The sequence below is a fragment of the Pleurodeles waltl genome, chromosome 3_1 (assembly GCF_031143425.1).
Source record: "Pleurodeles waltl isolate 20211129_DDA chromosome 3_1, aPleWal1.hap1.20221129, whole genome shotgun sequence".
NCBI classification, from domain to species: Eukaryota; Metazoa; Chordata; class Amphibia; order Caudata; family Salamandridae; genus Pleurodeles; species Pleurodeles waltl.
The window spans coordinates 1,898,467,376-1,898,475,449 of NC_090440.1; positions in this window are offsets into that span (position 1 = coordinate 1,898,467,376).

An 8,074-nucleotide genomic window follows, 5' to 3' on the forward strand; every position below is an offset into this window, starting at 1 on the left:
TCACAGAGTTATATTTTATAACTAAATAGATATCCATGGAATTTTTATTGTGGCGTAACGTGAAAGATTTACAATATTCAACATGACCTACCTGCTTGGTGTAGATTACAAATTGTATGACTTACTTTAGTTGCTTTTTAGCGTCCAAGTCAATATTCGATTTCTCTCTCTGTGGAACCTATTTTAATTGACTCTTCTTTCACGTTGGAGTGATATGAGGAATAGCTTTCCAGTTTGTAAATAGCAAAATCATAAGAATACTGTCAAATTATTATTGTTAGGACATTTGTAGCTACCTTGGCAGTAACAACAATAGCTGTCTTGCCTGATAAAATTAGGAAAACCCCAGCACTACCACAAGTGTTGGCTTTCAGCATGACATACACATTTTATTTGATACTCTGTTGAGTCTAATAGCTTTCTCACTTAAAGTTTCATTATGGTGCATTGCAGCATTTAATTGTTTTGAAAACGCCTCTGTAACCACACGTGCCCTGAATGGTCTACTATCGCCTATGAGACACCTGTGCCTAGTCTCTTCACTAACACAGATTTTCTCCGTTCAGTGTTGTGTATGATTTGACCAATGAGGAAGATGGTGGGATGACACTTTGCACATGGTTCTTATGAATGTAGTACTTTTTTTTACTGTAATTGTTTACATTTTGTAGCAATGGAACACTACTTTGGACTACAAAGACTAGGGCAATCTGCTAATGTGACAAAGCACAAATATCAAGAAAGAGAGCAAAAGACGGTCTTAAGTTTACTCTATGAATGTTACTTTGTTACTGTTTAGTGGGGACAAACTGTATGAACTAGAAAAAGTTGGGGTATTTAATATTTATTGACTTTCGTCTTTTTAGTTGTTTCTTTTCTTGAAAAAAATAAAGCTACAACAGTGCATAAATGTTTTGTTTACTTCTTTGGTGAGTAAAAAGGTCATCTTCCCTCTCCATTCAGCGTCCAAATCATTCATGAGATCATAGGGCCTATAACAAATTAGCTGTACAATAAAAACACTATTTGAAAATAAATTAGACTAAAAGTAACTGACAAATTATGCGTTTTATAAAAATGTAATTTCGATGTACACAATTCATTTTTATTGAGAACTCAGTGTTCGAGGCCTTCTTTATGCACGTCTTGCAAAATGTGGGTGCACATTAATCACTAGCTAATTTGCTGCACATTAGAAGGTTGAACATATGTATGGAGTGCAATTTACCCCAAAGTGTTCTTTTGTTTTAAGCACAAACATGATTTTGTGCCTGAAATGGGATCACCATAGTAAAGGGGTGTGGTGGGGGGAGGGGTAGCAGGGGGTGGCAGAGCCCAAATTGTTCTTTATTTGGAGAGGTTGGTGCATAATCATGTTTTCTGGTTGAGTAGTAGATTTTCCTGGAATGGTGTCTTGTGTGTGGATCTTTAGATATTGGTGAGACTCAACCAGGCTGGTAGAGAGGAGACTGGACGCATTTTAATTGTTGGATGGAATGTTTAGGGGACAAAGGTTAGGCGGCTCTTAGAATGCAGCTTACCGCAACTAGTGCCTTCTACATTTCCACATGTATGATTAATGAATAAAAACCAAAGGTCATTTCTAAAGTTTCCTGTAATGGGAAAAAATGGCTTTGTGGAAATCTGCGAAAAAATTAGCTCTTTTAGAATTCAAATAGATGTTTATGTTTTCTTAATAATGGGTAGAACATGTCCGATATTGAATGAGAGCATTTCCAACATGGCAAATACCACACAGGGCCAGTCTTTGACATGGATGGACATTAAAAGTGTACCTCAATGCGCAGTTAAGGACTTTGATTTATGATGTTCTAAACAGTGCAAAAAGGGCCCCATGTACCTCGTTATTACTAGCTAATCCTGGGGTGGAGGTCCTTTACCACATCATGCAGAGTTCAAGTGTCTTCATGGCTCTGTTTTCTCCCAATGGTCAGAGGGTCACAGTTTTTCTAGGGGATGGAGAGGCTGTAGCCACATCCTCCAAACGTTCTTGCACTCTATCAGTCAGTACAAAGCATGAGACGAGAAAGAACGTGGGCTGTGGATCTTGGCCTAAAGTTTCTGGCATGTGGCCTAGTTATTGATACTGGTACCTACATGGAACAAACCCAGCTTAAAAGTGCAGTCCGTAATATCAACAATAGATAGTGATTTAAACTCATGTACAAAAATTAGGCAGGGGAAAAGAGCTTAACGTTCCTAATCCTTCAACCTGTTCCAGACTCTCCCCTGTCCAGACAATTATTGAACAGTTCCACCACTTTATCCATGTTTGTAATGCATGTGCGCGCCTCTCGGAGTATCAAATCTCAGTGCAGCCAAGAATACAGAGATATCAGTAATATTGGAGGAAGAAGGAAATTCTGTATCCTCTGCTCTTTATTTTTTTTGCATATATCGTCTCCCAATAACATCAACCATTGCCACTTTTTGTCTAAGATGCAGGATACTCTTTGGATTCTGTAATATGTTTTTAGGGTTGTAAAAGAACAATCGGGCTACCACTGCGAGGGCTTGGCGTCTCTTTGATCGACGGCACAGACGGTGCCTTTCGTCTCCGTGACCTGAGAGTAGGAACCCTGCTGGGCTAGACTCCGAAGCACCATAATAAAGGCATATGAGCTATTATCCCTTATCTAAGGACCTTGCATTATAAAAAGACTACACAGGAAGAATTTAACCCTTGTGCGGAGCATAGTGCACGGTGGCTCCACTGTACATTTGTGTAGAACCTATATCCATCATTGCTCCTCCTGGGATGGTTGTATATAATTTGATAACGACTGTGTGCCCTGAAGAAGGTAAGTGACCTCTTCGGTGGATGGTCTAGGAGTGTTTTTCATCATTTTGTTTAAGCGTGTCTTTTCGGCTTCAATTGTATGCATGTGATGGTATGAATGTATTTATTATTGTTTATTTTTATTATTAGTGGCTTTCCTCCCAGGAGGGCAGGAACATTTTGCATTGAATATATGACTATAATATTGTAATAAACCTAATTATTTTTGCTTAACATATGGATATGTAATAAATGGCTATGTAATAAATGGCTATGTAATAAATGGCTATGAATCTTTTGTTGAAAGGGGACTCGATGTGTTATCCTTTGTACATTTGAGGATTTCAAAAAATATTTTGGAACCACTAGTGAAGGTGTTTTGTATTTTGTAAAAGAATAATGTTCACTCTTTTCAGCTATCTTTACAGTGTGGGTTACCTGGGATACTTTGCACAAGAGACCCCAGCCTACAAGAGAACAGCGCCTTGAGACCCTCACAGTGAGTAGCTGCGCTTTACAAAAACTGATTGGTTGATTGAGAACAGTACCTGCAGCAGTGAATAAAGAAAGTGAGTGATAAGCTTGTTCAGGATGTTGTGCGACAATATGTTGTAACACTAATAACAAGTGTCCTGAATTGGTTGGCAGTCTTACGAAGGAATACCAACTTTCCATCCCATTCTAGGACATGAACATTTTTTACAGCACTCTAAACTGGGTTTTGGATCATATGGCTGGAGATTACATAACTGTAAGAGGTAAAGTTGTATCCATGGTCCCTTTGCTACTCGTAGGCTCCGTCTTGCCACCTACTAGGATAGCTTGCCAACTTGCATCAAAAAGCAGTATTCTTCCTATTGCCATGGCCTCAGTGGGGGTGAGCCCATATTTGTAGCCAGCCAATGTTATTTCTTCCTCACCAATGGAAGGAGGTTGGTATAAAGCCAGGTGTTGGGAATGGAGCAAGTGAAGGACTTGGTACTTAATCCTACTCTTTAATATTGGCACTAATCTCCAAACTCTTCGTTCTGGCAGCTACACATCTAATACAAATCTAGGACCAAATGTACTTACAATTGACGCAGTGCAGCGCAGCAACCAAAGCTGTTGTGATGCATTGCATGAAAGGTGCTTGCTCACTTTAGGCTACCTTGAGCCACGCACACATCCTTGAATAATAGTTCTAGGGTGTGTGATGTTGAGCATACAGAATACTAACCTTAGATATAGTTTAAAACGTTTCTCAATTTATATCTGTTTTACATTACACAAACCTTGTCTACCTTTGGGGCTTTGTATCAAGATCGATGGGTAGTTACATGAGAAACAATGTACCAAGCATGGGACACACCCTTGATGCAAAGTAGCACGGAGCACTACTTTACATTACCTTAGGGCTTCCTTCCAATGTAAATCAAGATTCACACTGGAAAGTAAATCCCAATTCAAGACTTTAATCAATCAATCAAGTAATTTATAGAGCGCGCTACTCACCTGTCAGGGTCTCAAGGCGCTGGGGGAGGGGGAAGCTACTGATCGAATAGCCATGTTTTGAGGCGTTTCCTGAATGTCAGGAGATCCTAGGTCTGGCGTACGTGGAGCGGTAGGGAGTTCCAGGTCTTGGTGGTGATGTGAGAGAAGGATCTTCCTCCAGCAGTGGTGCAGCGGATGTGGGGGAAGGAGGCGAGGCTGGCAGAGCGGAGATGGCGGGTGGGAGTGTGGAAGGTGAGTCCGTCGTTGAGGTAGGCCGGGCTAGTGTTGTGGAGGGCTTTGTGTGCCTGGGTAAGGAGCTTGAAGGTGATCCTCTTCGTTACGGGTAGCAAGTGTAGGTCTCTGAGGCGGGAGGAGATGTGGTCGCGGTGTGGGACTTCAAAGATGAGGCAGGCGGATGCTTTTTGGATTTGTTGCATTTTCGTTTGGAGTTTGGCCGTGGTTCCTGCGTAGAGTACATTTCCGTAGTCTAGTCGGCTGCTGATAAGAGCGTGGGTGACTGTTTTCCTGCTTTCAACGGGAATCCATTTGAAGATCTTGCAGAGCATGCAGAGGGTGTTGTAGCAGGAAGAGGAGATTGCATTGACCTGCTGAGTCATGCTGAGTGCTGAGTCCAGGATGAATCCTAGGTTTCGTGCTTGAGTGGTGGGTGTATGTGCAGTTCCTAGGGAGGTAGGCCACCAGGAGTCATTCCAAGCTGAGAGGTCAGTGCTGAAGATAAGGATCTCTGTTTTGTCAGTGTTTAACTTGAGGCGACTTGATTCCATCCAGTTGGCGATGGCGTGAACTCCATTGTGGAGGTTGTTTTTTGCGGTTGCAGGGTCTTTCGTGAGGGAGAGGATCAGCTGGGTGTCGTCTGCGTAGGATACTATGTTGATGTGGTGGGTTCGTGCGATGTTGGCGAGTGGGGCCATATAGACGTTGAAGAGCGTCGGGCTGAGAGAGGATCCTTGGGGGATGCCACAGATTGTCTTGGAGGCTTAGGACAAAAACGGCAGAAGGCGGACTCTCTGGGTTCTGCCGGAGAGGGATGAAGAGATCCAGTCGAGAGCCTTGCTGCGGATCCCGGCATTGTGGAGGCATGTGCGAAGGGTATGGTGACAAACGGTATCGAAGGCTGAGGAGAGGTCCAGGAGGATGAGCGCTGAGGTTTCGCCTTCGTCGAGCATGGTCCTGGTGTCATCTATAGCAGCGATGAGTGCGGTCTCAGTGCTGTGGTTCTTGCGGAATCCGGATTGGGAGGTGTCGAGCGTCTTCTTGTCTTCCAGGAAGCGAGATAGTTGGCCGTTCACGATTTTCTCGATGACCTTTGCTGGGAAGGGGAGGAGGGAGATGGGACGGTAGTTCTTGGGGTCATCTTGGTCCACCTTGGGTTTCTTCAACAGGGCGTTGACATGGGCGTGTTTCCAGCTCTCCAGGAAGGTGGCTGTCTCGACGGAGCTGTTGATGATCGTGTGGGCAGGTGTAAGGAAATGGCTCCTTGTTGCAGTTACCCCCCACGTTTTGCCTGATACTGATGCTGACTTGACTGAGAAGTGTACTGGGGCCCTGCTAACCAGGCCCCAGCACCAATGTTCTTTCACCTAAAACGTACCATTGTTTCCACAATTGGCACACCCCTGGCACACAGGTAAGTCCCTTGTAAAATTTACCAGTGGTACCAAGGGCCCTGTGACCAGGGAAGGTCCCTAAGGGCTGCAGCATATGTTGTGCCACCCTAAGGGACCCCTCAACTAACACATGCACACTGCCATTGCAGATTGTGTGTGTTGGTGGGGAGAAAAAGGCAAAGTTGACATGACATCCCCCTCAGGATGCCATGCACACAAAATGCTGCCTGTGACATAGGTAATTCACCCCTCTAGCAGGCCTTACAGCCCTAAGGCAGGGTGCATTATACCACAGGTGAGGGCATAGCTGCATGAGCAATATGCCCCTACAGTGTCTAAGTCTATTCTTAGACATTGTAAATACAGTTGTGGCCATATTAAGTACATGGTCTGGGAGTTTGTCAAAATCGAACTCCACAGCTCCATAATGGCTACACTGAATACTGGGAAGTTTAGTATCAAACTTCTCAAAATAATAAACCCACACTGATGCCAGTGTTGGATTTTTCAAAAAATGCACACAGAGGGCATCTTAGAGATGCCCCCTGTATTTTACCCAATTGTTCAGTGCAGGACTGATTGGTCTGTGCCAGCCTGCTGCTGAAAGACAAGTTTCTGACCCCTTGCGGTGAGGGCCTTTGTGCTCTCTGAGGACAGAAACAAAAGCCTGCTCTGGGTGGAGGTGCTTCACACCTCCTCCTGCAGGAACTGTAACACCTAGCAGTGAGCCTCAAAGGCTCAGGCTTCGTGTTACAATGCCCCAGGGCACTCCAGCTAGTGGAGATGCCGCCCCCTGGACACAGCCCCCACTTTTGGCGGCAAGTCCATGGGAGATAATGAGAAAAACAAGGAGGAGTCACCCACCAGTCAGGACAGCCCCTAAGGTGTCCTGAGCTGAGGTGACCCCTGCCTTTAGAAATCCTTCATCTTGATTTTGGAGGATTCCCCCAATAGGAATAGGGATGTGCCCCCCTCCCCTCAGGGAGGAGGCACAAAGAGGGTGTAGCCATCCTCAAGGACAGTAGCCATTGGCTACTGCCCTCCCAGACCTAAAGACACCCCTAAATTCAGTATTTAGGGGCTCCCCTGAACCTAGGAAACTAGATTCTTGCAACCTGAAGACAAAGAAGGACTGCTGACCTGAAGTCCTGCAGAGAAGACGGAAACACCAACTGCTTTGGCCCTAGCCCTCCAGGCCTGTCTCCCCACTTGGAGAAAAACTGCAACAGCGACGCGTCCCCTAGGGTCCAGAGACCTCTGAAGCCTCAGAGGACTACCCTGCATCTAAAAGGACCAAGAAACTCCAGAGGACAGCGGCCCTGTTCAACCAACTTGCAACTTTGCAACAAAGAAACAACTTTTAAAGACCACACGTTTCCCGCCAGAAGCGTGAGACTTTCCACTCTGCACCCGACGTCCCCGGCTCGACCTGCGGAAAACTAACATTACAGGGAGGACTCCCCGGCGACTGCGAGCCCATGAGTAGCCAGAGTTGACCCCCTGGGCCCCCACAGCGACGCCTGCAGAGGGAATCCAGAGGCTCCCCCTGACCGCGACTGCCTGCTTCAAGGAACCCGACGCCTGGACACACTGCACCCGCAGCCCCCAGGACCTGAAGGAACCGAACTCCAGTGCAGGAGCGACCCCCATGTGGCCCTCTTCCTAGCCTAGGTGGTGGCTACCCCGAGGAGCCCCCTCACCCCCCAGCCTGCCTGCATCGTTGAAGAGACCCCGTGTCTCCCCATTGAATCCTATTACAAACCCGACGCCTGTTTGCACTCTGAACCCGGCCGCCCCTGTGCCGCTAAGGGTGTACTTTCTGTGCCTGCTTGTGTACCCCCGGTGCCCTACAAAACCCCCCTGGTCTGCCCTCCGAAGTCACGGGTACTTACCTGCTGGCAGACTGGAACCGGGGCACCCCTATTTCCATTGAAGCCTATGCGTTTTGGGCACCAATTTGACCTCTGCACCTGACCGGCCCTGAGCTGCTGGTGTGGTAACCTTGGGGTTGCCTTGAACCCCCGATGGTGGGCTACCTTGGACCCAACTTTGAACCCTGTAAGTGTTGTACTTACCTCTAAACTTAACATTTACTTACCTCCCCCAGGAACTGTTGATTTTTGCACTGTGTCCTTTAAAAAAAAAACGTATAGCCATTTTTGCCAAAACTGTA